We start from the raw sequence: 8,132 nt of genomic DNA, 5'->3' as shown, positions 1-8,132 counted from the left end.
TGGATAGATTGCAAAAGTTTTCTCCCATTCTGTAGGTTGTCTCTTCACATTGATGATAGTTTCTTTTCCTGTTCAGAAGTCTTTTAGTTTAATTAGATCCCATTTGTCAATTTTTGTTTTTTTTGCAATTGCTTTTGATGTTTTCATCATGAAATGTTTGTCCATGTCTATGTCCTGAATGGTCTTGCCTAGATTTCTTCTAGGGTTTTTATAGTTTGGGATTTTACATTTAAGTCTTTAATCCATCTTGAGTTAATTTTTCTATAAGGTGTAAGGAATGGGGTCCAGTTTTTCTGCATATGGCTAGCCAGTTTTCCCAGCACAATTTATGAAATAGGGAATCCTTTTCCTATTGCTGGTTTTTAATCAGGTTTGTGGAAGAGCAGAGGGTTGCAGATGTGCAGTCTTATTTCTGAGTTCTCCATTCTGTTTCATTGGTCTGTGTGTCCATTTTTGTACTAGTACCATGTTGTTTTGATTACTGTAGCTTGGTAGTATAGTTTGAAGTCAGGTAGCATGATGCCTACAGCTTTTTTTGTTTTGTTTTGTTTTGTTTTTGTTTTTTGTTTTATTGGGATCGTGTTGGCTATATTGGCTTTTTTTGGTTCCATATGAATTTTAAAGTGGTTTTTTCCAATTCTGTGAAGAATGTCAATGGTAGTTTAATGGGAATAACATTGAATCTATAAATTACTTTGCTTAGTATGGCCATGTTCAGGATATTGATGCTTCCTATCCATAAGCATGAAATATTTTTCCATTTGTTTGTGTCCTCTTTGATTTCCTTGAGTAGCGGTTTGTAGTTCTCCTTGAAGAAGTCCTTTACTTCCCTTGTTAGTTGTATTCCTAGGTATTTTATTCTCTTTGTAGAAATTGTGAATGGGAGTTCATTCATGATCTGACTCTCTGCTTCTCTATTGTTGATGAATGCATATGCTTGTGATATTTGCACATTGGTTTTGTATCCTGAGACTTTGCTGAAGTTGCTTTTCAGCTTACGAAGTTTTTGGACTGAGACAATGGCATTTTCTAGGTATAGGATTATGTCATCTGCAGACAGAGACAGTTTGACTTCCTCTCTTTCTATTCAAATACTATTTATTTCTTTCTTTTGCATTTATTGCTTTCTACTGCCCTGACCAGAACTTTCTATTGTGTTGAATAGGAATGGTGAGAGAGGGCATCCTTTCCTTGTGCTGGTATTCAAGGGGAATGCTTTCAGCTTTTGCCCATTCAGTATGCTATGGGCTGTGGGTTTATAATAAATGGCTCTTATTATTTTGAAGTATGCTCCATCAATACCTAGTTTATTGAGAGTTTTTAACATAAATGTTGAATTTTGTTGAAGGTCTTTTCTGTATCTATTGAGATAATAATGTGGGTTTTGTCTTTAGTTCTGTTTATGTGATGAATTACGTTTACGTGTATTCATTTGCGTATGTTGAACCAGCCTTGCATCCCAGGGATGAAGCTGACTTGATTGTGGTGGATAAGCTTTTTGATGTGCTGCTGGATTCGGTTTGCCAGTATTTTATTGAGGATTTTGGCATTGCTGTTTATCAGGGATATTTGCCTGAAGTTTTCTTTTTTTGTTGTATCTCTGCCAGGTTTTGGTATCAGGATGATACTGCCTCATAGAATGAGTTAGGGAGGAGTCTCTCCTTTTCAATTTTTTAGAATAGTTTCAATAGAAGTGGTACCAGCTCTTTTTTGTGCCTGTGGTAGAATTCAGCTGTTAATCCGTTTGGTTCTGAGCTGCTTTTTGTTGGTAGGCTACTTATTTCCACCTCAATTTCAGAACTTGCTATTGGTCTATTCAGGAGTTTTATTTCTTTCTGGTTTAGTCTTGGGACAGTGTATGTCTCTAGGAATTTATCCATTTCTTCTAAATTTTCTAGTTGATTTGCATAGATGTGTTTATAGTATTCTCTGACCTTTGCTTGTTTTCTTCTCGGCTCAGTGGTGACATCCCCTTTATCTTTTTTATTGTACTTATTTGATTCTTCTTTCTTTTCTTCTTTATTAATCTGGCTAGTGGTCTGTTTTATTAATTTTTTCAAAACACCAGCTCCTGGATTCAATAAATATTTTAAGGATATTTTGTTTCCCTATCTCTTTCAGTTCTGCTCTGATCTTGGTCATTTCTTGGCTTCTCCTAGCTTTGGGGTGTGTTTGCTCTTGGTTCTCTAGTTCTTTTAATTGTGATGCTAGGGTGTTGATTTGAGAACTTTCTGCCTTTCTGATGTGGGCATTTAGTTCTATAAATTTCCCTCTTAACACTGTTTTAGCTGTGTCCCAAAGATTCTGGTATGCTGTCTCTTTGTTCTCATTGGTTTCAAAGAACTTCTTGATTTCTGCCTTAATTTCATTATTTCCCCTGGAGTCATTCAGGAGCAGGTTGTTTGATTTATATGTAGTTGTGTGATTTTGAGTGAGTTTCTTATGTGAGTTCTAATTTGATTGTGCTGCAGTCTCAGAGACTGTTATGATTTCAGCTCTTTTGAATTTGCTAAGGAGTGTTTTAGTTTCAATTATATTATCAATTTCACAATAAGTGCCAAGTGGTGCCGAGAAGAATGTATATTCTGTTGCCTTTGGGTGGAGAGTTCTGTAGATATCCATCAGGCTCACTTGCTCCAGAGCTAAGTTAAAGTCTTGAATATTCTTGTTAATTTTCTGTCTTGATGATCTAATATTGACATTGAGGTATTAAAGTCTCCCATTATTATTGTGTGAGAGTCTAAGTCTCCTTGTAGGCCTCTCATATGAATCTGGATTCTCCTGTATTGGGTACATATATATTTAAGATAGTTAGCTCTTCTTGTTGAATTGATCCCTTAACCATTATGTAATGCCCTTCTTTGTCTTTTTTGATCTTGTTGGTTTAAAGTCTGTTACATGAGAAACTAGGATTGCAACCTCTGCTTTTCTGTGTTTTTTATTTGCTTTGTAAATTTTTCTCCATTTCGTTATTTTGAGCCTATGTGTGTCTTTGCATGAGATATCTCTCTTGTGTACAGCACACTGATGCATCTTGACACTTCATCTAGGTTGCCATTCTGTGTCTTTTAACTGGGGCATTTAGCCCATTTGCACTTAAAGTTAATATTGTTATGTGTGAATATGATTCTGTCATCATGATGCTAGCTGGTAATTTTGCAGACTTGTTAATGTTATTGCTTCATAGGGTCATTGGTCCCTGTCCTTCAGTGTGTTTTTACAGTGGTTGCTACTGGTTTTTCCTTTCCATATTTAGTGCTTCCTTCAGGAGCTCTTGCAAGGCAAACCTGGTAGTGACAAATTCCCTCAGCATTTGCTTGTATGAAAAAGATTTTATTTATCCTTCACTTATGAAGTTTAGTTTGGTCAGATATGAAATTCTGGGTTGGAGATTTTTTTCTGTAAGAATGTTGAATATTGGCCCCCAATCTTTTTTTTTTTTTTTTTTTTTTTGAGATGGAGTCTTGCTCTGTTGCCAAGGCTGGAGTACAGTGGCGTGATCTCAGCTCACTGCAACCTCTGCCTTCTGGGTTCAGGTGATTCTCCTGCCTCAGCCTCCCAAGTAGCTGGGACTACAGGGGTTCACCACCGTGCCCAGCTAACTTTTTGTATCTTAGTAGAGATAGGGTTTCACCATGTTGGCCAGGATGGTCTCGATCTCCTGACCTCATGATCCACCCACCTCGGCCTCCCAAAGTGCTGGGATTACAGGCTTGAGCAATTGTGCCTGACTGGCGTCTAATCCCTTCTGGCTTGTAGGTTTCTGCTGAGAGATCTGCTGTTAGTCTGATGGGCTCCCCTTTGTAGTTGACCTGGCCTTTCTCTCTGGCTGCTCTTAACATTTTTTTCTTTATTTCAACCGGGGAGAATCTGATGATTATGTGTTTTGGGGTTGATCTTCTCATGGAGTATCTTACTGGGGTTCTCTGGATTTCCTAAATTTAAATGTTGGCCTCGCTTGCTTGGGGAAATTCTCCTGGATGATATCCTGAAGTATGTTTTCCAACTTGGTTCCGTTCTCCCTGTCTCTTTCAGGTATCCCAATCAGTTGTAGGTTTGGTCTTTTTACATAATCCCATAGTCCTCAGAGGTCTTGTTTGTTCCTTATCATTCTTTTTTCTCTAATCTTGTCTGCCTGTCCTATTTCAGCAAAATAGTCTTCAGGCTCTCAAATTCTTTCCTCTGCTTGGTCTATTCTATTCTATTATTGATAACTTGTGTTGCGTTGTGAAGTTCTCACATTGCGTTTTTCAGCTCCATCAGGTTGTTTATGTTCCTCTCCAAACTGGTTGTTCTGGTTAGCAGCTCCTGTAATGTTTTATCATGGTTCTTAGCATTTTTGCATTAGGTTAGAATGTGCTCTTTTAGCTCAGTGAAGTTCATTATTAACCACTTTCTGAAGCCTACTTTTGTCAATTCATCCATCTCAACCTCTACCCAGTTCTGTGCCCTTGTTGGAGAGGTGTTGTAATCATTTGGTGAAAAAGAGGCATTCTGGCTTTTTGAGTTTTTAACATTTTTTTGTTGATTCTTTTTCATCTTCATGAGTTTATCTAGCTTGGATCTTTGTGGCTGCTGACCTTCAGTTGGAGTTTTTTGGGGAACTTTTTTGTTGATGCTGTTGTTGTTGTTTTTGTTTCTCTTTTAATAGTCAGGCCCCTCTTCCATAGGGCTGCTGTGGTTTGCTGGGGCTCCACTCCAGACCCTGTTCACCTGGGTCCCTCCCACACCTGGAGGTGTCACTAGTGGAGGCTGCAGAACAGCAAAGATAACTACCTGCCCCTTCCTCTGGGATCTCTGTCCCAGAGGTGCACCTACCTGATGCCAGTGGGAATGCTCTTGTTGCTGACAACCCCTGCTGGGGGTCTCACCTAGTCAAGAGTCATGGGACCAGGGACCTGCTTAAGGAAGCACTCTGGCTGCCCCTTGTTGGAGGAGCTGCACTACACTGGGGAGAATCTTACTCATCTGTACTGTCCAGATTCCTCAGAGCCAGCAGGGGGAAATACGAAATCTGCTGATCCATGAAGACCATGGCTGCCCCTCCCCGCAGGGCTCAGTCCCAGGGAAGGTCAGAGTTCTGTCCCTAAACCCCTGGCTGGAGTTGCTAAAATTCCACAGGGAGGCCCCACTCTGTAAGGAGGGATGGATCAGGGTCTGGCCTAAAGAAGCAGTCTGGCCACAGTCTGCCACAGCTGCTGTGCTGCACTGTGGGGAATTCCTCCTGGGTCCAAACTACCCCATCTCCCAGCACCAGCAGGGGGAAATGGCAGACTGGAGCTGCAGTGATGGCTGTCACCCCTCATCTGAGGGAGCTCAGTCATCTTCAGTGGCAGGCAGCGATAATGGCCACCCCTTCACCAGGACACTTGGTCGTTTCTAGCAGTCTCCAGCTGAGTGGCCTCTGAGAATCTGCACAGCTCTGTGTTTGGAGCCCAAGGCCCCAGTGACGTGGGCTCACAGGAGGGATCTCCTGATCCACAGGTTACACAGATCTGTGGAAAAAGTGTGGTTTCCCTGGCAGGGTATCATGATCACTAACCGTCTCCCTTGGCTGTGGGTGGAAGATCCCCTTGCCCCATGTGGCTCCCAGGTGAGCCGTTGCACCACCTTGCTTTTTCTCACTCTCCATGGGCCATGCCAACCACCTAGTCAGTCCCAGTGAGAGAGCCTGGATACCTCAGTTGCTGGTGCAGGATTCACTTGCTGTTTTCATTCTTCCTGGGAGCCTCCAACTGCAGCTGTTTCTAGTCAACCATCTTGGCCCCTCCCACTGTATTCTGATTCTTAAGAATTAAGCCTGGATCACAGCATAGAATCACAATTTGCCATAATTTGTCACAATTTGACAGCCTCTCTATCCCCTCACCACTTATTTTGCCAAAGCAACTTGTCTATCCAGGGTGCCTTCTACTGGGTTTGTTCATGTTCATCCATCTGCCTATTTTTGGTGGTGAAGAGGCATATGAAATCACTCCAGCAGGCGACTGCCGTGCATGAGTGAACTGCAGCTGAGGATTACCCATGGAAGTGCATGGGAGAGTGAGAATACATCATGAATCCTCAAGACGAATGGTAAGAACATGCACCTAGAACAGAGTGGTGCAGCAGGGAGTATGTTAAACCCAAAACCAAGGGTGTATGGTTCAAAACTAAACCTTGCTAGGTCTGGGTCTCTATCACTCCACTCCTGTGCTTGACACCACAAGAGTCAATTTAGTATCCCCCTTTCACTGAGCCACCTCAGGAGGACACAGAGTAAGATGTTAACCTCCACAGTAATGGTTCTCAAAGGGCTTAGTGGGGTTTCCTGAGTTAGGAAAAGTTGGGGAGTGATATTTTGCCCCAGACAGACAGATGGAGTTTCTTACACACACACTCCTCTCCTGTTCTCTGCAGTGTGAAAGCCTCAGCCTATGGGAGGGATTGTGAAATGAAGTTTTTAAGCCCTAGACTATAGATGTCATCAGCTCTGACAAGATGAGTTTTCTGCATTTGAATGGAGCAATAGAATGGGGTGCGTTTGAACAGATTTGCTGAAGCAAATCAATTTGGGAGCCTAGGCTAGGAGTTTTACTTGATGAGCTAGGCCCCATTCTACAGAAAATCTTTCAGAAGAGAAGCATAATTTGGTACTTTGGGCAAATGGTCATAGTGGCAAGGTTACGTGAGGAAGAGATGAGACTAGTTCTGGAAATACCTTCTCACATACCTCTGGGTCTTTCCCTCATGACTTTGGCCTGAGACGGGGACAGGGAAGGGGTGATGGTGGGAGAACCTCTGCTTTGGTCATTTGGGGATATACACCCTTTCTCTATGAGAAACCTTAATTTATTCTTTTTTTTTTTTTTAAGACAGAGTAGTCTTGCTCTGCCGCCCAGGCTGGAGTGCAGTGGCCGGATCTCAGCTCACTGCAAGCTCCACCTCCCGGCTTCACACCGTTCTCCTGCCTCAGCCTCCCAAGTAGCTGGGATTACAGGCGCCCGCTGCCTGGCCCGGCTAATTTTTTTTTGTATTTTTAGTAGAGACGGGGTTTCACCGTGTTAGCCAGGATGGTCTTGATCTCCTGACCTCATGATCCGCCCATCTCGGCCTCCCAAAGTGCTGGGATTACAGGCTTGAGCCACTGTGCGTGGCCGAGAAAGCTTAATTTAGTCTAAGAAAATTATGTGACTTCTAAGACACCAGTACTTTTGTTCTACTTTAGTATAGATGCACCATGCATTTCACTCGTGCATGGCAGTAGCCTGCTGGAGTGATTTCATGTGCCTTTTCACCGCCAAAAATTGGCAGATAGACAAACATGAACAAACCCAATAGAAGGCACCCTGGAATGACAAGTTGTTTTGGCAAAATAAGTGGTGAAGGGATAGAGAGGCTGTCAAATTATGTATATTCAATTATTATTCTGTTTTTAAACATTTTTAGAGTTGCCAATTATTTTGTCATATACCTATTGCTGCAAGAAGTATTTTGGTTTATGTATTTTTGTGTACTAATGTTTTTAATTATTTATTTTTGATTTTATAAAATAGTGGTGAAATACACATAAAATGCACTGTCTTCAATTACAATATTATGCCACCATCACCACCATCTGCATTCCTCTTTTCATCTCGTAAAGGCAAAAAATTGTGAGCATTGAATAATAACGCCCCGTTCTTCCAACTCTTTCCTCCTTTCCCCCACCCACTCCCTGGCAACCACTATTTTTCTTTCTGTCTCTATCATTTTGACCTCTCTAAAAATTTCACAGCATTTTTCCTGTGGCTTAAAAAAATAAAAAAGACAAAAAAATCCCATAAATTTTACCGTGTGTTAAAAATGATTCTATGACCCTTTTAAAACGTGGCAAGGAAGACTTTATTCAGAGCCATTCTGATAGGTACAGGGATCACTGTATGTGAGTCTTACAATGGGGAAGAGAGATGGGGCTCTCTCCAAATTCAGCATGGGCAGTTGGAAATTGATAGCTGCCGTTAAGGAGTAGGGGTGGGTACAGCGGATGGAGAATGACAGAGAGTAAACATCAGTAGTGAAGGGGAGGCAGACTGTTGGACCCTGTCACACCAGATGAATGAATAATGCTTGTCCCCAAAATAGGGCCCAGTTTGTGAAGTAAAGTAGGTCCA

The sequence above is a fragment of the Piliocolobus tephrosceles genome, chromosome 8 (assembly GCF_002776525.5).
Source record: "Piliocolobus tephrosceles isolate RC106 chromosome 8, ASM277652v3, whole genome shotgun sequence".
Classification (NCBI taxonomy): domain Eukaryota; kingdom Metazoa; phylum Chordata; class Mammalia; order Primates; family Cercopithecidae; genus Piliocolobus; species Piliocolobus tephrosceles.
Note: the sequence above shows the minus strand (reverse complement) of the source record.